We start from the raw sequence: 24,317 nt of genomic DNA on the forward strand, positions 1-24,317 counted from the left end.
CCTAGGATGCTTGATTCCGGTCCAGGGAAGACATGGCTTGGCAGTTCGGGCTGGACTGTTCCCATGAGGCACAGGGTCAAGACTGATTTGCATATGGCCATGTCTGAACTGGGGTGGCGTAGTGGGCAAAAGAACGATGGATTTAACCCAGATCTCTTGACTGGGGGAGAATGTTTGCATTGTCAGCATTCCGTCCATCATTTGTTTGTTGTAACGCACATCGCAGGACCAGCACGAAATGAAAACTAACTTTGTAACAACTTATTTAGTAGAGGATCACATCCCATCTCTCGTCACCAGGCAGGCCGAGGAGGTGGTGGATCAGGCACTCATCTTTTTTTGTTTTGCAGGTTTCTAAAGAGCAAACTCGGCCCATGGGCTTTGCAGAGCATAACATGAGCACCAGTTTCCTTAAAGAAGAGGAGGTCTCTTTTTTTTTGTTTTTTTAGAAACAAGGATAGTAAATGATTTGCGCAGAATCACAGGATGTTAAATCGACGCCGGTATTCAAACCTGGTTCGTCTGGTATTAGTGATTCCCTCTCCTGGCAGGGTTAGCTACTTCCCATCTAAAGAATGATTATTAAATGACTGACTCAATTTTTTGTATGCCAATGGGCAAGAGGTATTGAGCCGTGCGGATGACTGTGTATGCCCCTGACAGGTGGTGAGTCAGCTACTTGCCCCAACACACCTGTGTCCATTTGTACCCTTGGGCAACAGGGCCCTCCAGTAATGAGGGCACCGCCCAATGCAAGCAGCTCTGCACAAGAGCAGGATTGTCCCTGCCCACAAATGGTGCTCTTAATACAAGAATCTATAACAAACTAGGGCAACCCAATTTTCCCCAAGGAACTGGGTACGATACTAATCATATACAAAATATTCCTTGAGGAATTATTATGTGAATCCGAGTGATTAATCATTCACAATCGAAACAACAGTCACAGGCGTATTCAGAATACGAATATTTTTTTACTTCATTAATGTATAATTTGTATTATACAACTTATTTCCAACAATATATCCAAGCAGTATTTACATTCTAATAATAACAACACTGGCACCTCCAGCTAATCCCAGCAGCTATTACAACTGCTTCAATCACAAGATGAGTGGAAGTGCAATTGCTGCTTTTTACTCAGATGGAGTTAACATCATTTGTAATCCCGGCTTTATGAGCCGTTAATTGTTAGCATATGTGGGATATAACAAGGAAACCAAATCTATAACATTTGAGTTTATAAAGGATGTGGTGTCGACGTTTCGGTCTTCAGTGGCCAATTAGGTCCGTGAGACCATATTTAGGACTCATTGTTGTTGAACCAATCAATACTGTGAATACTGACAAAAACAATATCATCAATACAACCAGTGACACTACATATCGCTTGCTTACAATAAGACAACCACCGGTGTCACACTCCAGTGTCAAAATGCCGCACTAAAACTAATAATCCATTCCTTAAAACATGCAACCAAAGTGCTCTTAAGAAACATATCATGTAACCACATGTGTAAACAACTCCAGTGTAGAAAATCCCAGTGAATATAACCTTAATACAAGAATAGCAGTAATCAGTGGACTCATGGTGAACAGAAAAAACATACTGCGGCTAAGCCCTAACAAGTTATTCAGTTGCTGGAGCTGTAGACTGATGTGTTGCAAAGAAGAGAGTCAGTGGTCGAACCTTCTCAGTTTTCAGCTCATGGCCTACGAAAGTCTTTTCTGAAATTCAAAATGTTTTTCCAATGTCTTATCCTGTTGCATCACTTCACTTTCTTGCCATTATATTGTTTTCAAACCTCTGTTGTAGGAAACATCCCAATGCTATAAAAATTGTTCAAAAATCTCATTTGTAGCACTCTGATGCCCATGAGGCCTGGTCAACACTGTAAAAGTATTTTGAAAAATCGTTGTTCCCCCTCACCTTACTTCAACCAAATGTACCTACAATATGTAGGACATATCCAGTCTGTACTTGCCTTGCACAACTTGTCCTTACTTTATGCAAGCTCTGCTCACGTTTTCCACAAATCTACCATGGTTGCTTTACTCAACCTGTCTTCACCTGGACAAGCATGTCATCACACGACGCACCCTGCACTATATTCACCCACTGTGTATCTGCCTTGCAAACCCTTGCCTACAACATGCAAGCTGTGCTCATCTCTTCCACTTGGCACTTAACCGATTGTATTTGCTGTCCTTAGCTGTATTTGAAATTTAAAATATATTAAATTGAACCTTTCGTACATCAGAATACTCTACAGATGGCAGAAATATCTCTAGATTACCATGCACAATTCCACACCAAGAAAATCTTAATCCCAATAAATGCTTGCCTTCTAGCCCCGCCCTTAGCCCCACCCCAAACTACTTCTCCTCAGTCTATTGCTCAGTTTAGTGAGCCCCTGCAGTTTTTTCCCCCTATTTAAATCACTGGGCACAATTCAATTGTATTGGAAGGAGTTGCTGGCTGGGATGCAAACTATCTTGGGATATCCTTTCCCCAAGAGCTTTTTCTTTGTGCTATTGGGGGTGGGCCCTAAGTCTTACAATATCAAACAAACAGAGACAAGTTACTTACTTGGAACTGTCTAGAAGCTGAGAAAACAGCAGCCGCGGCCTCCTGGAAAAAGACAGAAGTAGCAGCCATTTTAAAATGGCATTCTCGCCTCTGGAATCTTTGAGTGATGGAGAGGCTGACCTACAATATGACAATAGCAAAGACTTTGCAAGTCAATGGGACCCTATGTGGAACTACCTCATGGAGAGCCCCCTTCACAGACATGCCCATCATGACTTCAGAAGCTAAACCTTTTCTAAGAACTTTGCCAAAATGTATGGTATTAAATAGGGACCATGCTGCATTCTACCCTCTTTCAATGGTAGTGCCCTGCCAGCAACTGTAATAGAGCGTTATAGATTGAGCAAAACCGATGTGGATGATCACCTTTAAGCATGAAACAATGGGCCACCAGTATGACCCTAAATTGCATGCGCAAACGGGTTTGCGACCCGTTTGCCCATGCAAAATGGCCCAGGGCCATGTACAATTCCTAAATAGCGAGTCGCAATTTATTTGCGACTCTCTATTTAGGAATTGCGAGTCGCAATTAGGAAGGGGCGTTCCCTTCCTAATTGCGTCAGCAAATCAATGTACGAATGTTTTGTGACCGCAATTGGAAATTACCACCCTCTTCAAGAGGTTGGTAATGCAGTCGCAATTTGGAAGGGGTCCACAGGGGACCTTCCACTTTGTGACTGTCTCTAAAAATACCACAACTGGGAGGGCATGTCATACCCAATGGGCTCACAAATTGCGAGAGGCTCATTAATATTAATGAGCCTCGCAATTTGCGATCCCATTGGGAATTGCAAACAGTGTTAAACACACTGTTGTACATGGCAAATTGCACCTCGCAAATTGCGACTCGCAAATCAGTCGCAATTTGCGAGGCACAATTTTGCTGGTCGTACATCTGGCCTTAAGCCCACTAATGAAGGGGGGGGGGCTTTTGCGCTGGATTAGAAGGTAGGGGGAGTTCTGCATGTTTCTCTCTTGTTTCTCTCTTGTTCCTTTCTGTCTCCTTTTCTAATTTTACTCTTTCACTGTATAGTTTTGTTATCATTTTTAAAAAAATCACACATTCTGATGACAGCTTGTGAAGAGTTTGCATCTTAAGCTACAAACATATTGCTGGCTGTTTCTATATCGTTTTGGTAAATCAATAACATTGTTTAGTCCAAAGTAATTTAGCTAGAAGTGAATTAAGATGCATGCCCTGGGTATGAAGGAATCATGGAGAGGAAATGTGGTAAGGAATATTAGGAAAGTGAAATCAGTGGCGCAATTTACCACAGAAGGATGATGAAAACTGACACAGGAATGTGGTAGAGATAGAAACACCTAGAATGTTATCTTTTTTCTTTAAATTCTGCACCAATTCTCCATCCTTCAGATAATAACAGGAGTGGGGTTTACAAACAGCAAAACGACTGCTAGAAATATGCAATGCACTGATAGACAGAAGAGAACAGACAGATGACGTGATACACCTGTTTACTGGTAGGAGACGCTGGAGGGATCGGTCCTTGGCAAAATCTCTCATCGTTGCCCAGAAGGTTTTAATGCAATCCACAAACAGCCACCTTTTGACTTTCCATTCTGAACCACAAGGCAATTAGTAGAAAGGTTATTGGGAAAAGCCTTCGTCCCTGAGTTCTGGAGTCTTTTTTAAAGAGGTGAACAAGCAGTGCATTTCAATATACAATCATTAAGAACACAAAGCGTGGGCCATTTGTCTGAAGATGGAGGTTGGGGGGGGCTGAGATGCTTTTTGTGTGTGTACTTATTCCGGTTGTTCCTGGACGGACTCATGTTTTTGATGTGCGTGGTCAGAAAGAGGTCAGGGTGTGGACCTGAATGACTACTGTTAGGGTCTGTGTTATTCATAAGTAACCGACCTGGGAATAAACTTGGAGGTTGTACTATTTAAGCTTGAATTTGGAGGAGTTTAATTTTTGATAAAAACTCTGTTCTAATAGCCATGGCTGCAAAATCGGATGACCGGCCACCTTGAGCGGTCTCGCGACCAACGGGTGCCTTATGCGAGATACTGACTTAATAACATGAGAAAACGATTGTTCGATGGAAATGGGTGGGTTGGGGTCTAGTAAATAAGCATTGGCGTGACAGTGCTCACAGAGATTGCCTTTCTGTTGTTCTTATGTAAACCAAAAGAATATTACACGTTGGTTTGAATGATATGGATTTGAAAAAAGTGGAAATGACAGCTGATGGGGGTTAATGTTATTACTAGAATTTATGTTTTTGAAAATGCAATAGGTTTATGTCTATGATTTATGTAAATCTGTAGGTTCAGATATGGTTGCTTACAGTTATCCTTTTTCTATTTTGTAGAAGAGGGTGAGTAAGTCCTGGTTGTCTACTATGTCTGAAAAACTCAATAAAGAGCTATATAATAAAAACACTTAATGCACAATGCATCAAATACATTTTATCTTTACTGCTAATGTATTATTTCCACTGTTTAATCGATCTTACATTGCAAATAAAGGTCTTGATTGGGTGCTTGATACTGGTCGAGAGTTGTTGTAGAGGACAGCTCATGGTCTGAGGAGGATTGCGAGGGGTTCGGTTTCGTAGTTGCGCACAAGGGCAATGCTAAAGGTTTTTACAGTGGCAGAGCTTACACACCCATGTCATGTCTTAGTGGGAGAGAGGGACTTGGGACGTGAAGGGGTTTCTGCTCAGTGGGCAGATGGGAACGGTGCAGTGTTGGGTACAGCAGGCCACCGGTAGGGTGCTGGCCACACTGTGAACAGTTGTGGAATGGTAAACAATTGGCCTCCCTACTTGCTCAAGTAGAATGTGTGGGGCTTCCTCACGCCTGGAGAGAGGCATTGGGTGGTGCATGACCATGGGAAAGATGGGGCCACCTGCACCACAGGGTCTGCAGAGGGCTACATTGTGCCTTTGGATGTAGGGATACCCCAGTGCAGGTCGAAGTGGAGCAAGAATGAGTTTGGTCTAAGGTCCTTCAGCAGCAAGGTGGAATTCTTGGTTCTGTTTGTGATTGATTTACTGAAATTTGGAGAAATATTTCTGCTATGAATTTGTAGGGTTCCATCACGAACCAGCCAAAATGCTGGCATGGGGTTGTCTCAATTAGAAGTGCAGCTAGATTTGGGTATATGTAGCAGATGGAGATCGGGAGTTATTGGTACTATGAGAGAGTTGAGAGCACTTATTGGGATGAAGGTATCAAGGAGACTTATACAGTGGGTGGAATTAAATGTAGGTGAGAGATGCTGAGCTAGAAGTGATTCAATTGATGATGATCAGTGCAGATTATCCAGATTCCATTCATTAATATTGATTGTTTGGGGCCACGCTGAGTTGAATGAAATTATTAAACATTCGATGCCCAACGAGCCACTGAAAACGAAAACTCGCATAAAACAAATGTCATCGTGTTCCCCATCTGAAGGATTTCTCACTGACAACTCAGTTATTTTCATATTAATAGATGGTAGCTCTGGGCTCCAAAACCATTAACAGACGTAGATATTCAACTCTAGGATATGGAGCACGGGTGGTGATGTACTCAGAGGAGATTTCAGGCGCAACTACTGCATCTGACACATATGATCAATTTAAGCAGACCATTCATGACATTCATCCACTGTAGCTGTAACAATACCAGGTAGAGGAAATCTCCTGCCTGCTGTACAGTCACAACCCATGGACATACATTATTCTTTGATGTGGAAGCTAACAAGCCCAAACCTTCATTGTAACCCAACCCTTCATGGGTCTGTTCTTCAGTCCCATTGCAAGTGGTTGTTATTGCAGTCTGCCTGTGGTACTCTGCCCAGGGCTCTGTATGAAAGAAATCTTCCCACTTCTTTTCCTTGACGTCATGGGCCTCTTTAACATCTCCGCAAACCCATGAAACATGATAATCAGGGCCTGCTGAACAAATGCACCACAGGCCCAATGCACAAGCTATGATTCACCACAGACCCAATGTACAAGCTATAATCCAACACAGACCCAATGCACAAGCTATAATGTACCACAGACCCAATGCACAAGCTATAATTCACTACAGACCCAATGTACAAGCTATAATTCACCACAGACCCAATGCACAAGCTATAGTTCACCACAGACCCAATGCACAAGCTATAATTTACCACAAACCCAATGTGCAAGCTATAATTCACCACAGACCCAATGCACAAGCTATAATTCACCACAGACCTAATGGATTGGCTAGGAACCATCTCCTCTCAAAGCTACCATACCCTAGAAAAATCTCGGGACGGAATATATCCCCAGAGTTCCAGGACTACGTAGAATATCAAAAACTACTTCATGAACCCAGCAGGTACAGAGGAGCTCTAATAAACCACAGGTGATTCTATACGTCTAGATGAAGAAAACAATCCAGCACTCAGTCTTCTCGTCCTGCGATAAGCGAGAACACATCATTCTGTTTATAGGGCTCTCTGAGTGGCTCGCAGTCTCTGCAGCGCAAGCCCAACATGTAAGTATGGGACCTTCACAGGCAGCAGCAGCTGTGTTTGTGCCTGCTGCTGCATTAACATTGCAAGAAAATCGTTCTTTAGGTCTGGCTTGACAGCACAGTTATCACGAGATCTTATGTGATGAACAGAAAAAGGGCTTTAAGAAGCACTTCCGAGAGAGCGGCTTTGGCTCCTCTGATATATTTTTCTTTCTTCCTACATGATTTGATTATGGAGAGATTATGTGTTTCCACTAAAAAGAGTTCTAGACTTGCAAAGATCATTACAGTAGGCCAGAGTTTGTTTTGGTGACGAGCCAATGAATGATGTTATAGGTTTTAACGATTATCTGTGAAAAGGTATGGCGGATTCCATAGGTCTAGTCTGTTTATTATGAGACCTTACAAGTAAGTCACTAAGTATGACATTTTTGCTGAGAAAAACATACTTTAAAGCCAATAGGCCTTCCTGGGTGGATTGTTATGACAGAGTTTTAAAGCATGTAGGCAGGTAGTTTTTACATTTAATCTTACAGATTGCAGCAGTTGGCAAGGTTTTTGGTGCTGGATGCCCACTTTGACATACCCCTCTGGAAGAAGTTCTGCACTGTGATAATCCTCTTAGGGGCGTTGTAATTTAGAACATATTTGTAATTTTAGGACTGTTTGCCTAATGATTGCCTTATGGGGAGGCTTATGTTCAATCCAGTAGGTCTCAGTTGGTCATGGGGACAAGCCAAGAACACAGGCCACAGTTCTGATTGGTTCATTGGGAACATTTATGTCCTATTACATAGGTCTAGCCTGTTTATAATACAACTGTATGAGAAGGGTTGTGGGAGTGAGTCATTTGTTGTAAAAGAATATATTGTAGGCAATAGACCCTTAAGAGTGAATTGTTTATTCTTATTTCAATGGGTTAAAACCTGTAGTTTGCTATTTTGTTACATAGACTCTCACTGGCTAACAAAGTATGCAAGGTTTTTGGTGATGATTACCACCTCTGACAAAAAGTGCACTGTGAGGATCCTTATTAGGCTTGTTTAGTAGGGATTGTATATTACGTCAACAATTGTAATTTTGCACATATTTGTATTTCCATGAACATTATTTACCTGTATGTGTATTAAACTACTTTTTGATCATGCATGACTCCTGCTGTTATCCAGGTCCATTAGATTGCCGCTCCTTTCATCTGCAGTGCACCATATCTGGTACGGCCATCTTGGAATGTTATTCTTCATATTGTATAATTGTTTTACTGTTCCAAGATGGCTGAAATGCCTTAATTCGAAAAGGTTGCAATATTGAAACCGTAAAACAAAGGTACACCATGCACGGTACCATTCTAAGATGGCAGCTCACTGTTATTTTGGATTTTTTAACTTAATTTTCTTATAAATATATATGACACCTTGAGTTGGCTACTTTTTTCTTTTATTTACTTGTATCTCGCGTATGCTTGTTGAGTTTGTGTGTATGCTTTATTTTGGATAAGTGAAGGGATGAATATAAGAATGAGATAGCGGGTGTATGAATGGATGCACTAGTGTAAGGATGAGTGACAGAGTGCATGTATGATAAATGTTTGAGTGCCCAACCTCACAAGTGTCTGAAGAGGCACTCTCAGTTATAAGCCAGAAGTACTGGCATTGTCAATGCTTCTTTCATTTATGAGTATGTGGGTAGCTGGTGCCTATGGCCCCTAATTGATTAAAGCAATTTGAATCCATACTGCTGTGAATTTAAGCAGTACTCACAACAATTGTACTCCTGTTCTTTACTCTGCGGGTTGGGTTTGGTGTAAGGGAAGAACAGGCAATGTGGCTTAAAAATAAGTGATGCATCACATTAATCTCCATCACCCCACCATATCCGCGCAGAAGTGCTGTTCGGGGGAAGGAATACGTAATCCAACTAGACAGTTCCAGAACCCCTGTGCGATGTGGCTACCTTCCCGCCCTCCTCCTCGCAGCACACGCTAGACCTTAAAATTGGGGACTCTAGAATAGTCCACGGGGGTTTAAAATTGGGGACTCAACAGTGACAACAGTACGTCAACACATTGTCACTTAATACAAGATATAAATTAAGTAAGAATGAATTAGGATATTGTTGGATGGGAGCTGAGCCCTCCTCCCAGGGTTAGGCGATAGAATAAGGAATTATGGGAAGAAGCCTCGCCACCGCTCGCCCTTTGACCCAACAGATTCCTTCGGTTTCCATCAGTCAATTCTGCCAGCTTAATATTATTCATGATCTCCCTTTAAAACTTTCACATGTTGCTCAGCTGCCATCTGTCCTCTGGGCCATGTGCAACATCTTCAGCCGCTACCGGCCTTTTATCCAGCAACGCATTGCATTCTGGGATTCTATCAACTACGGATTGCCTTTAACATTGTACCCTGGGTATACAGAAATTCCCCTCTGCAAAGTGTTGTTGGATAGGAGCCCTCCCTGGTCTGACAGATCCGCAGGTGGATTGCGTGTGCGTGGGTAAAAACACAATGCCCATTCATGGCAGGAGTTGCCTGGTAACCTGAACACCTGCCCCCTGCAGCATAAACACTGAGCAAATAGTCAGGAAAGGGCTCTTTGTAAACCAACATCATGGGGCGCTTTGTGTTTGCACCTTGCGTCGATTGCGCCGGGGGCCTTGAAAATATGAAACGTAAGTGCAAAAAACTCATGGCTATGGATGGGTCGGGGGAAGCAGAGCTGGAAGCAACCATGACATGTTATTGCAACACTCTGGCCGTGGGTGTGGAGAGACGGAGGCAGACTGACATGGCTGCAAGAGGGACGCCACGTGACGTCTCCCCTGAGCAACACCTGCTTTCAGAACCTTGTTGAGGGGGGTGTCACAGGCGGCTCGGAGTTGCTCCAGGGCAGCAAGCACATGATACATTTATTTTGCTTTGTAACTCTGGTTTGTCAGCTGATGCGCCACAAACAACCCCCTTGGATGGCAATGCTAGTCACGGGTCTCACAGGAGTAGGCGTTCTTCCTGGTCCATGTATCAGGTGTACTGGAGGAACAAATCTTGTTTTCTTCTAAAGATCTAGGGGCATATTTATGGGAGGGTAGCTCACATTTGCACTATCCAATGTGGTACTTGCATGACACAACCCTTTAAGTCAGATTTTTGAAACTACTCAAAGCCACTTTGCGTGGCTTTGAGTGGCTCAGAATATCTGGAGTAATGCAACACAGCGCAGAACAAATCACTGCATTGCAATACTGTGCCCTGGGAAGCATTCCATGGGCGTTGCGTGTTCCCACGCAACTCCCATGGGTCTTGATGCATTCCCAGATTTACAAGAACGTGTAAACCTGGGAATGCACCAAATGATACACCCCCCCCAGGACAGCCATAGCGAGGAGAAATATCTTTATTTCTCCTTGTTACTTCGTCTTTCTATGTGTGTTACTGCATGCAGCACATGCTTAGAAAGAGGAACATGCCTCCCAGGATTATGTTTGTGCCCCTTCATGCACAAAAACAATCCTGCATGCAACGCAAGCAGTCGTGTACCATGGTGCAAGGGTGTCTGCGTTGGCGCTAGGCAGCCCATTGTGTGCCAGTGCAAGACGAAAAGTCAGGAATGTGCAGTATGCCTAAAATACGGTACATTCCTGCTCTTTTCCATTGACGCAGTGCAGCACAGCAAGGTGACTTACTGGACTGCACCACTTTTTCATAAGTTAGCCCCCAAGTGTCTCCGTTCTGGTCAGCGGGACCTGAAAACATTGCCACTGTGCACCTTCCCAGGAAAAAAGCACATACAGGCGGACTCGGCCCCATACTCAAAGTGTATTCAATAAGCGCCTGTTGCAGCAAGGCAAGATGTGTAGAAAACTACCCGGGTTCTCAGGAAACATGTATGCTTTAATCAAATTCTTTACTGAGCGGCTCATTTACACGCATGTTATGTTAAGGACTTCTTTTTACTACTGCACGTACAGGGGTACCTCATGCCTCCCTAATGGTACTTGTCCAAGAAGTGTCTCACACGTCCTGTGGGCGGTGGCAGACAAAACACACAGAAGGTGATAGCAGGAATGTTTGCAATAAGTCTAACCGCTGGCAGTCGCGCTGGGTTGCATTCCAACCCATCCTTCCCCTGCCCACCATGTCACCTCCATTTGGACCCATCCATAGGCAAATCAGTCTTGGTCCTGCTCTAAAAGGAACAGTCCAACCAGAACTGTCAGGCCAGGACTTCCCTGAAGGGGTACACAACACAAGTACAATCGTAGAGTACATCTGCCAGTCACAGGAGAGATGGTGGATGCAAAATTTGTGCAGGTCTATATTTCAACCACAGTGTAGTGCCTTACCACCCAAACAATCAGAAGTGAGAAAGGTGTATTTGTAAAATACCGCAGACGTATGAAGGATTGTCAGTGATCTAGACCTCGAGACGCTTAAGGAGTCATTAGGTTTTTTGCTCTTTAAAAACAGAAAACAGGGAACGTCAAAATCCATGCTGGTTGTCTATGCCAAACGAAGAGTTATCAGATAAACAGGGCTACTCTTTCTTTCCATTTGAAAAATAAGTAATCTGTGAATTTTCAGCAGTGTAATAAGTACACAATTATTCTGCCACATTTGGTGACGTAAATATTTTGGTCCTTGCAGAATTGTCCCCAGATTAAGAGCGATTTTGCAGCAAAACGTTTTCTTGCAACGCAGCCACCTTTTCACCCAAAGAAATGTTTTTTTTAAGATACAGGAGTGTTTAGCAAATAATGCCACTATTTGTAAAATATATATATAGTTGCGTTCTTGTAAGAGTTCTTACTTTTTACAAAATAGGATACAGTTATTTTGAAAATTATAGAAGTTATTTAGGAGCACTTTGAACAGCTGATATTGTATAGTTTATCATAATGATCTCTGCAGATTGGTGGGAAAATATTGCAACCTCGTCACATTTCTTACGTTTTTCATGAACATTTCGAGTTGGAGGACGCAAAACTGAATGTTTTTCATCATCTGATTTCTGCATTAATTCCTTCATGTCTCCTCTAAGCATGCAGCTGTCTCGATGAAACACTGCACTTTTTTGGAAGGACATAACATGGCCCACCCTCTTGGAACACTAGAGGAGATGATCCCGGGTCTGTTCGATGCGGCTTGCGCAATGCTGCCAGACTTGAAAATAAGAAATGAAAAATCATAGACAACCAGGGACAGCACTTCTCAATCCATGAGCCAGGAATAATATCGCCTGCATTTTAAGAAGGCAACATCTTTCCAGGAGATACAGAAAAGGAAAAGGTGTCCCTTCTTTTAGGCCTCTCCATCCGTTCCTTGTACAATCGTGGTTTGCCCATTCCTGTTAGAATTCTCTAACTATATCCATGCTCCATAAATACCCTACACAAACATACATATGGACATACGTTATACATAAAATATAAATACCGCCTATCATCCACTGAGCCTCTACCGTCCGTGGTTGTTCTACTTTTGCTAATGGCCACAGGTTGCCTCCTTGGCTCACGTCGGCTTGAACCTATTGTCGAGCTATAGAAGGCGTCCCACTGCCCCTCGTGTCTAGGTCTCGCTAGGTCTCTATTAATGCCTAATAAGTAAACACATGCATAAATAACAATCATGTACCATTGCTCTTCTGTGACCACACTGGAAAAAAAAACACGGTTTCTATGAAGAGCGGGTTGAGGCCTGAGCAAGACGCAAAGAGAAGTCTCAGTAGTTCCCATTGTAGGTGGAAGTCCTCTCGGGTGAAGCACCTCAGTCCATCAGCGATACTCTAAGCTAGGCTTCTTATACGTATGGGTCCAGGATGAATGTCGATTTGTAGGAAAGTCACGAGCTTTCCCAAGTCTGTGGTGTTCAGGAATAGGGGTGAGTGTAGTGGAAGAACCTATCAGATGTCCAGTATCAGCTTTTTTGTGCCTGCAGGCTTTTAGAGATACAACCTATTGAATAGTCTCCCATTTTTTGCAAGCCCTCGGTCTGTGCGACAGCAAATTATTCTGCAGGCATCACCTTCTGTCATCTGAGTGGCTGCTTTGCATTACGAACCAGCAGTGGCCTCGCCAGTGTGCTATGCAAGGAAGAAAATGGGTCCCTTCAGCGTGTTCAGTGGACCCCTCTGGTCTCTGTGCCTTGGTGCCACTGCACCTGCTGCATCAATGGAAGCTACACCCCCTATTAACCAACTGCAGGCCTAACCTGCACTTACACGGCAGCACAAATACAATAGATCTTTTGATAATTAGTGACCGACACTTGTTTTCTCCATTGATGCTGTCTCCACTCTACTGGGAAATATTACAAACAATATACACTCTCACTGTCTTATTTTTCATTCACAAGTCTGGATCAAGAATCAAGTTAAAATATTGGTTTGACTGGACCATCTCTTCGTTCTAATGAACTCCCCCAAAAAATCATTGTTGACCCACCGGCATGACCTCCTGTGGGAATGTCTGTTGAAAATCTTTCATTAACATCATATTGATAATCTCATAGCTGTTCGGAATCAGCGGGTTACGTTACCCCATTGGGGTGTTTTCCCTATGGGAGTTGGTAACAGGTATCGGTCCCATCGAGAATTTCAAGGTACGCGATAGACCAGGTTTCAAAGCAGCCGAAATCTCCAAGGGGAAGGAGCAAATGAGGAATTACTGATTGCAACAGTAATTATTCTTCATTGCTCAGGGGGCCTCAGGGTTCCACCCTAGGGTTCCACCTAGTGTGCACCTATCACACTAGAGTGAGCATTTTGAATAACCGTGCATTGATATAAATCATTTGTTTATACATAGGTTTCTTGGGGAGTATATGTCTTGAACTCTTGTTAGCACTTGATGTTTGAAGTGCATGTTCCTAGGGTAAGGTTACGCACAGTTAAATATTGATAAGAGGTCGGTTTTTAGACATTACGTGGGCCCGCCCACCTCTAACACTAGTGCACCATGGGCGCACTTATCTGATCCCATTGGCCTCTTCTTGAGACCGAGCCACAATAAGGAAGAAACACTAGACTGTCCGAAGGAGAAATTGTTTGTCAGTGGCAGACGAAAGCTCCACCCCAAGGAGCGCCATGTGAGGCGGGGTTCTTCCTGGAAGGTCAAACAGGATCTGTTGGTCTGTTCATGTTACCTTTAAATGATATTCCACATTTCTGCTTTGAGAAGCACCCTGAGGGCAGAAGAGAACATCCAGCAATTCAAAATTACAAATTTCATCCCCTTTTTAAAAAAAATTGGGGAATTTTTAATTTCCCTCAAAACAGTCCAGGCCTGGAGTTGCACTTTCCCCATATATTCTAAGACTGGAGTTAGAATACCACATTCACCTTCCCAGCAACTCCAAAACTCTCAGCTGCCCAGACGGTGCAGCATGTTCGCCTCGGATAAGGTAAGGCGGTATTATACATCTGCTTTACTGACTATTTAATTTGCATGTTTTCAGTGCCTTCTGCTGTGACCTCCTAATATTTAAATACTTGCCTCCATTTATTGACTGCGCTTGTTAGTCATTCTGGTATAGTTTGGATAAGTTCACTCCATTTTTGCATAATGAAATTAAGCTACTAGGTGCCTGTGTTTTGTTTGGCTGAAGCAGGTATATTATGTTGCTTTGCGCCACATGTTGAGCAATTACAGAAACAGCAACAGTTCTGCTAAAACAAATTAAAACACGAGACATGAATAATGGAACTTTTGTTTAGATAACGCTGCTACTTCTGTGCACTCACAACAAAGACTGTGGATCGGCCTGGGAGCAAAATGATGCCCAAGAGGTCCCATGAGCAGAAGAAGCTATTCGAAACGTTAAGGGCATGCAGCATAATACCTTCACATAGGATCACAGAGGGAAATCCCTAGGATGCTCCAGGAAGAGAGTAGTGGGTATTCAATCCAATACATTCATGAACATTTGTAAAAAAAAGATAAATGGGGCAATATTGTGCATTTAGCACAATTTCATATCACTGGACTACAAAGCCACATGTTCTGAAGGAACACTTCTAATGAATTATTTCAACACTTTTTATCTTTCGCACACATACCACTACACACCATTCTCTTAATCCTTTCAAGAAAACCTTGATCACAGCGTCTTTATTTACCTTATCTTTCCACTCAGTTTCGTCAATAGCACCGTTCCCGGGCATCTTTACAGTCTCCACTAACCAATCATCTTCTACTATCTCATCGTCTTCAAGTGGTAATCTAGACAATCGGCCTTCATTTTCTTCCTACCAGATACATACTTCAGGGTCAATGTTAACTCCTGCAAGACCTTACTTTTTCTTCGGTAGTAAAAATATCCATCAAGGTTTATGATTAGGGTTCCCGGATTTATGGTATTTATATTTTTGTCATTTCCCTCTGTATTTATCCATATTTATTTTTTGCAAATTTTTCCTGTATTTATCCATATTTATTTTAGGTTTTGTGAAAAAATGAAGCTGAAATGTGTATATTTCTGCATTTATTTAACCGGTTAATGTACCCACGTGCCTGAATGCCTGACAGGTTTCAGTGATATATATACACACTCAGTTGATAAAATATGCACTTATAAGAAAACACGCACATTTTAGTATCATGGTTGTGCAAATCTACTGCTGTTTAAGGCTCTTTACTGAAATTTCTTTATTTTTGTAATCCCCTTGCCTGTTAATCTGCACATCTTTTGGCCTGGCAGTCATGATTGACAGCATTCAGAATCACTCAAAAACAACCCAATTTCCTTTTTTATCCACATTTGAAAAATAAGTACAGACAGGAAAATAAATGTTTTTCTGTCTGTATTTATCTGTAAAAATCAGTAAAAACGGAAAACAGGTAGCCTTATTTATGATCAATTTCCATTTAAAATTCCATACCCCACAACGATTCTTTTATAACAGTGTTTACCATAACTCTGATTTTTGGAGGGTCGCGAATGTACAAGCAATAAATAAAAATGTTTTTAAATTCTGTAATTATTGTGTCATATGTACCGCTCTTCAACAAAAGAGGTCAAATGACAGTCTATGTCTTCTAACAAATTGCTGCTTATGCTTTTTTAACCCCTTCGCTGCGGCGCGAATTCCGCCGCAGCGCTGGGGGGGTTTGGGGGCAGCACGGTGGCGCGGTGCTCATGACGGAACCGCGCCGTCATGAGTCACGGGCGAGCTGTGCTCATGACGGCGTGGTTCCGTCACAACTCCGCCCACTCTCTATTTCGCCCGCACAGGCGGGGAATTCGAGCCGCGTGGGAGGAGCGGCCGCTCCATGACGGAACCACGCCGTCATGAGCACACGGTGCCCGTGGCTCATGACGGCGTGGTTCCGTCAAGGGCACACAAGGGGTTAACATGGGGATTTGTGTTTACAAACTACTCTCACTTTTAAGTGAGAGAAAGAAAAGAAAAGTGAATTATATGATAATCTTGCAGGGGTACAGAGAGTATGAGGAAAGGCTATAGGATGTCATTTTTTGTAACACACAAGAAAATGTAAATACTTTTTTGTGAACTGTACACGTTCAGCAGTTCGGAAAGCAAAAATGAAGCATCTTTTTGTAATTCTCAAGTGTGGTGGAAACAAAGTTTTTATAGGATCAAAACAAATCAAGACACTTTTACTTGTTGATTAACAAACGAAAACAAATCACTGAAACACGATTTCCACACATTATAATTCATTTGTAATATAGTTTTATAAGTAAAACTGAATGTCTGTGGAAATATAGTATCCATTTAAATGGAAAATGGGCTATCCGTAAATACCATTGCGCAACCACACAATGATTTATTTGCATTAAAACATCCCTCATGTCAATTATAGCTCAGTGGGTCACAAACATTTGTCATGCTAAAAGGTGGGTTGTGGATCTAAAAAGTTTGGGCACTACTGTTTTAAATCCTTTACACTGCACCGACTTTCTAATTCTTCTTTTGTCTATAACAGTGTGTGAACTTTCTGCACCCCTGAATGTGCATGGCACACATTGACTATCACCCTCTCCATTCCTTCTTTGAACTGCATCTAACCGGTGCTTAATCCGTAGATGATCACATCTGTTACTATTACAGGTCTGTTGTTGGGGTCACAGGGTTTCAGAATTACGGCACTGGCTATGTTATTCTTAATATTCATGTATGCTTTCTCACACTCTGATTGTACCTAGATTACACTTTTTTTAAACATATTCCATATTCCTTAATTCTTTTCTGAAAAATGACTAACAAATTTTGCATAGTATTCAGCCATTCCTAAAAAAGGGACTTGATTGTTTTTTGTTGGTTTTGGGTGCGGCGGGGGGGGGGGGTTTCGGCATTCACATTAGCTTTGACAAAAATGTGTTATGTTTTGATTCCTTCTCCTGATATGGTGTGCCATTACTAGATCTTGGCCCTGATCATCCTCTCCCCATATCAAGGTGTTGTCTTGAAAATACATTACTTTATTTTGTATCTGTAATAATTTTTGCATAATTTTATGAAAATGTCCAATGCTAGCCGGAGAGCCATTTTTAAATATCTAAAGCACCCTCATGTGTCCCAAAAGAGTCAACAGGTCTAGATTCAGAATATGATATACCCTGATGATAGGCTTCGCATAGATCTAATGTGGTGAAGACTTTTTCCCATTTAATTGTGGATAGCATCTTGTTGTCAGATAAAGGACGTCTATCAAGTCAAATGTTCTAAATCATGGAAATCGAAGTATATCTGTACCTTAACCCCAGCAATTCTTTCAAAAACTATGTTTTGTCGCATCTAATTTTTTTAAGATCATAATTTCTTTCTTAAAAGCAATACCTGTTGTCTAGTAATTTGTAACTAAGTGTAAGTGTAATTTATTATTTTAAAAATATTTTTGCATTAAAGCAAAAGCTATTTAATTATATAACAAGGCTTACAACTCTTGCAGCACACCGGGTAGTGAAAGGAGTGATTGTTCTGAACTCCATCACCCATTCCCAGATGAAACACATTTCAACATCAAGCAATCACAGCAAACCTTACAACAAGAAATTAACTCATACACCAAACAACGTTTTCTGCCTTCAGTATGTCAGTGAACATGTTTGTTGGTTTGCCCCTCATCCTGTGGATTCATCACTTGAAGTGGAGGAGAAAGATTGCCTACAGCATAGGATCAACAGCTTTGGGATGTCCAGGGAAGCTGTCATTGCCAGATAATGCTTCTCACCTGATGTGATCCTTTGCTTGGTTGTAGACTGTGAGCAGGAGTTTGATTCACCTACAGCTGCCTCCTGGGCTGTCCCTGCCTATGTCAAAATACTGTCTACACTCCATGTCATAGCTACTGGATCTTTTCAGAGTATCCCTTCTGATAACATTGCCATCTCACAGGCAAGCCAATCTTGATGCGTCCATCAGGTACTGAGATAAATCAACAGAAGAGTGCACCAGTTTATCACCATGCCATTGTCACTGGCGGAAAGGCAAACAGTGACAATGGAACTGTATGCCTGTGACCACTACCCTCGTGCACTAGGTGCAATTGTCTGCACCCACAGTGGCACTTCAGCCACCCCAGCAAACCTTGTCTGTAACAGACACTGTTATCACTCCCTCAGTGTGCGAGCTGTCTGCGATGCTAGAGCCTGCTTTACTGATGTGTAAGCTGCCTTTATTGGAAGCACACATGACATCTGCGTCCAGCAGCCCCCTTCTGCACGTGTTTTGGTTGCAGGGGATTGCGAGGACATGTGACTCATTTGGAAGTTACAATACCACACTGGGGCTACATGTGCATTGGGTGGCATTTCTAAAATACTCAATAATCATTACAGCTCATATACATTACCCTCATATTTACATTATGATTGTGGATATGATGTTTAAAATGTAGATTAGAGGCTCATTTTTTAAAATTTCTTGTATTTGGTGCAGGTGATGCCGGATATGATGTTTCTTCCCATCTCCTCACACCCTACAGACGCCCAACCGGCACACATAAGTACACAATCCATTATTGAGCACGAGTTGCGATTCAGATGTCTTGACTGTACATGTGGGAGCTGGGAGCATGATATAGATCCTACCAGCCAGGAGAAGGCAGATCTAGGGGCTCCGCCTGGCCTTCAACAACTTGTGGTCTACGAAGAGCAGACCCTACCACCATCTGGGCCTGCACCTAGTCTCTCATTAATTCCAGAGGCACCCTTTTTATGGGGTGGGGGAGCGCAAGCTGCACCTTCTGCACAGGCATCATCTTCACCTCCCAGTGACCCCCCACAAGAACACCAACAGTTGATGGACACTTCTGTCCCGGACACCCCACTGCCTGCTCTCATGGAGTTCCCGAGGCCTATTGGAGAGGTTCATGGAGTAATTTCTAGGGATACCCGGAACTCAGTTGGAGAGGTTCAGATACTCTGAGAAATGCTCACATAACAGCTCCGAACTTTATGTGGCCTCATAACCTCTTCGACTGTCTGGACCTCATGTTGTGTCTGCCCCCCAGCTCACCCACCCACCTTCTGATGTCCTCTCTCCCAGTACATCTGTGACAGATGTTTCCCCTGATACCCCTGTGTTCCCTTCTTTCTGTGGGGTGTCTGGTCCTGCACAGCCCACCATTTAACATACACTTAGGAGGAGGACTTCACCATCTTTGGGGTAACGACACAGTGCAGAAATGGTCAGGGATTTTTGCTGACACACCAGGAACATGATTCAGACAACCAATCTGGCGAGGGATAATGACTGGCATAAATTTCAACTTCTTTTGGACAATGTATGGACTTTACTTTTCTCCTGTGTATTTAGTCTTCTCCCCTTGACACTTCCTGACATGTTTTTATTATTTGCTGGCCCCCTTCATGTTATCAATCCCTGAATCAAGTACTGAGTATTAACCAACATAGATCTATTTGGTAAAAACCCACTCTGATCAGGGTAAATCAACGAACCAGCTACAGACATGAGTCTAACTGCAATAATGAAAAACTTGTAATCCGTCAGCCTAGGCCTAGTCTCTCACATCTTCAATTGAATAAAGAACATGCTGCTTTGCACTGCCCATCCTTCGATTATACTATTTTGCAGCTCTTTTAGACACCTTTCTCAACTCAATGATCCATTTTCTGCTGGGACTTTTGATAATTGTTTAGTTTCTGCCATGTTGAAGGATTATGGTGTTGTTATTCAAGTTTTTATGGGACTCTTTCATTTGCCGAAAAGGTATAAGTTGATTAAGGATTTATATGGTGTAAGAATGAACTTTAAAGAGAATTTAAAATTCCAGATTGTCATGCATTTCTCTCACTCAATCATAGTACTGGCTTTGGCTTAGTTCTCTTCTCTCAGTTGAGGAAGTGTCCCCCTGGGAAAGCCTTGGCTTTCCTGAGGCTATTGATTTTAAATCTGACGACACATGGAAAACGCGGGACCAACTGGGCTTGGCAGAGGACATTTCAGGGAGAACGCTTTGGTTTAGGTTCTTGAAAATTATATGTTTATAATGTAGTCAGCATCCCTCTCAGGGCATGCTCTAGACATTCTAAAAATGTTGTTCAAATATAATTTGCGAGGCTTTGGCAGCTGGTATAGACAAATCCAACAGGGAGGCCATGTTGATCTGATTGCCATTCACATAAAAATAAATCAGTAAAGAAACTGGGCTCAGTTTGACGGTTAAAGAGTGTGAGGAAGTGTGCCAGTTTAGTTATAAGTCACTCTTTTAGATGCATGGAGCTTTTCTCTCGCTGGCTTCTTTAGTTTACTCCCAAGCGTTGAGCAGCTTCTTCCCTACAGTTCTTATCCGTTGTTTTAGATGCCATCGGGAGGGAGAAGAAGACTGGCCTCATGTTGTCGTTTTATGTCCCGTTCTTTAGGAGTTTTGGAACCAGTTGGTGGCCTTCTTGTGTTCTTTATTAAATACATCGTTTTTTTGATCCCTTTACCATTTTATTTGGTATAATCAGGCATGATTCTGGGGCTTGAATACACTATCTTTCATTATTTGAGTGCAGGCTCATTTTCATTGGAGTGTCTGTTGCCTGTTCTTTGATTTTGCCACAATGGAATTAGATTGATATACCCCATTTGATTCACTGGTGTACATTTTCAGAATATCTGTTTGCTAAACTAATTAATAAATTGAAGAAGTTTATTTGTACATGGGGTAATTATGATTTTGCTCAAGTAAGTTCGTCAGCACGGCAACTTGTTTTTGTTGGTTTGTTAACTCTCTATGATTCTGCTGTTTATCTATCTGCATTTGCATTGCCATTTTCAATCATGTATTCTTAGATGGCCTTTTATTTTGTTTTCTACCAATTAAAAGAAATGTTAGCATTTCCCCTCTGCCTAAAGACTCCATTTTATGTAATTTTGTCCTTTCCCAAGAACAGTTTTTAGTTTGCTCAATAGTACTATGTTTTTGAAAATAATTACATTTTATTATCTATATAAAAATACTCAAACATGAATGTCTTTCTTCCTGTTTACAATTTTTGCAAAATAATGATGCATTGTATGTCAGCCAAAAAGAAATATTCAGTTAATTAGAAGATGCTTTCAGAATCAGAAGGACACTTTTAAATGCATTACATTTTGAAGGTACACAAAGAACAGAACATACTGAGCATTTTCTATGTACTAAATGCAACATCAAATATTCAGATGAAAGTTAGACAGCTGATTTGTTATAAAAATGGACACAGATTTTTACTACTCAAACATGGTTATAGAGACTGTGTTAGGTTTAGAGTTGCTGTGTTTTCACACACCGTGCGTTATTTTGAGGGTTTCTTCTACCACTCCACCTATGCAATGCTGGTGGTGAGATTGAGACTGTGCTCATATTGTGGGTGGCTGAGTTGGCAATGTTTGAGTTGGTGAAAGTAGTGCAGGTGTGGGTGGTGCAGAAGGCCGGACTGGCTGTAACGGGGATCTGGCGTTTCTCCTAAAAGCAGGAAATGTGGGGGCCAGTTTTGTTCCTGGGGGCTGGTTTATTGCTGAGGTGGGGGGCACTGTGTCTTGCAAATTGGTATGGGTTTAAAAAGCACCCGCTGTGGAATTCCTTTTATATCCAGCAGTTTTCAGGCAACAATACAAATGTCAAGATTACTCTGGTGATTAATGTTCCTGCTGGAGAGGGTTCAGAGTTTTGTTTAGTGACAGTTTTGACTCATCAAAAGGAGCTCAGAGGGTTAATATGCCTGCTGCAAAGAACATTTATCATGCAGATCACAGAACAGTATTTTATGTGGATAGCTCAGTGGGTTACTGCTTTTGTCATAGGGATCCTTTTGTTACTTGCAGTTCATAAATTACAATCGTAATATAGCACAGTGAGCTATGAACTGCCATAAAAGAGCTGCATGAAATCTGCATGATACAGATTACAAAGTTATGTTTTTTCCCAATCTTCCATTATTATAATGTTTCTAGAAAGGGTTTATTTGGGAAGAAATGTATGTTATGATGAAAGTCAAACCTAACCACTTTGTTACATTTTAAAACACGAGTTGGTGCTTCTCCAGACCGACTCTCTTAAAAAACATGCCTGCCAGTTTGGGTGACATTTGAATCCTGTCTATGTAACATTTTCTATACACTGATTTATACAGGTATGATTCATTGCCTCTGTGTGTGTGATGTAAAGTGCTCCGACACTCTACACTGGTTTGAGAGGCGCTATAAAACAAGTGAAATACATGTGAGAGAGAATCCATGGAGAGATCAGAGACACTCTTGCAGGGTGATAGTGAAGGAATCTTTGGAGAAGAAGGCCATGGGGGTCCGCAAATTTTTTGTTTTGCCGCTGATTGTGGGTGGAGGACAACATTGTCTTCCATTGGGCTCTCTGCTACTTGGCTGTGCTTAACAGGGGATGTGTGCACTTATGTTTTTGTTTAGAGGAAAGTATAAAAAATGGCATTGGACTACGGATAGATAATATGGACTTAGAGATGTATAGCATTTGCGAGTTGTACAACACAACTGAAGTGAATTCGTCACTGGCGCTATAAGGTAGGCAGTTCCCAACATCAACATTTATAATCAGCAGTGCAATATTTAATGCTTACAAGTGATTGAAGTGCTGCACTTGCCACTTAACCCAGAATCCACTGTTGTATACCATAAGTAACTAAAGACGTGATGAAACCCAAACAGGGCTTGAAATATATTCTGTTGTGTTTGTGTAACCGACCCAGCACTTATGCATGGGGAGTAAGATGTCCCCCGCTCCTTGTTGACTCTTATCTATTTGTGAGGCTCTCAAGGTAAATACAAAGAAGGATAGTGATATCATGTTCCTAATGTGGGGGGGGGGGGCTTAGGACTTGGGGTGGTGGAGGGGCAGATCTTGCAAGTCAGCTCCAATGTATTACAGCGTGTGCCCAATTTGACTGCAGCACAGAAGGGACCCCCTCACAGACACAATGGCCCTGGAAGAGGGAGGATGCGATTGGGCTCTCATGGGGGTCTGTTTTAGCTACTAGTCTCTCCAGGTATACATCGTATGCGTCCCGCTGTGTGGCTCCCCCTGTCAAATTAGGAATGATCACACCTTTTTTGGGCAGGCCCACACCATATGGTAGAAGATCGCAGCTGGATGCGGATATAGTGGGCATTTGGGTGCAACCCAGAGAACATGCGGTGGATATTTGCGAGGGAGAGATATGGTTTGAATACTCATGTTGAGACCCACGAAGATTGCTCTTCTTCAAGTTAAGGAGCTATAGATATCCTATAGTGCTACCCTTACATGTTTCAAGTTTTCTACTCTTGCATTGATGAGTCTAATTTTAAAACGACAATACATGGAATTTAAAACATCAGCATTGTATATTGTACAGGTGCCAATAGGGTTGTGAGACAAGACATACAGTTACCATGTCAGTAATAAAGCGGTTAGATCCAAAGGCTAAAACAATAGACATTTCACTTGCCAGTCTCTATAGTCCATTCGATTTGTAGATGTGATGTGTTTTGATGCACTGCTAGAAGTTGATGTTGTGGCAGATAGTGGCTGGAACAACATCACAAGGCCTTAAAAAGGTTAAAATAAAAGTATGAATATATAATAGTATAACAGTATCAAAGTAACATTCGACAAAAATAAAAGGCTTTCAAAACACATTGTCAAATACAGTGTAAGAATTTAACACAACAAGACATAGACATTATCTATAGCATGTTAGTCATATTGCTACCATAAGGCCATACCTGTGTGCTTAGGTGGGTTGCATTGGAAGACTGACTCTGTGTGTTGCCCTGCGCTTGCAATGACTCCTGTCC

General features: G+C 42.1%; 1 protein-coding gene across 2 annotated transcripts in view; it reads left to right on the top strand.

The window, feature by feature from the left end:
* The window catches only part of AVIL (advillin), a 289,261-nt gene that overhangs the window by 76,462 nt on the left and 188,482 nt on the right, over window positions 1-24,317 (top strand). The gene's annotated exons all lie outside the window — the stretch shown is intronic.

Source organism: Triturus cristatus, chromosome 4_2, assembly GCF_964204655.1.
Source record: "Triturus cristatus chromosome 4_2, aTriCri1.1, whole genome shotgun sequence".
Lineage (NCBI taxonomy): Eukaryota > Metazoa > Chordata > Amphibia > Caudata > Salamandridae > Triturus > Triturus cristatus.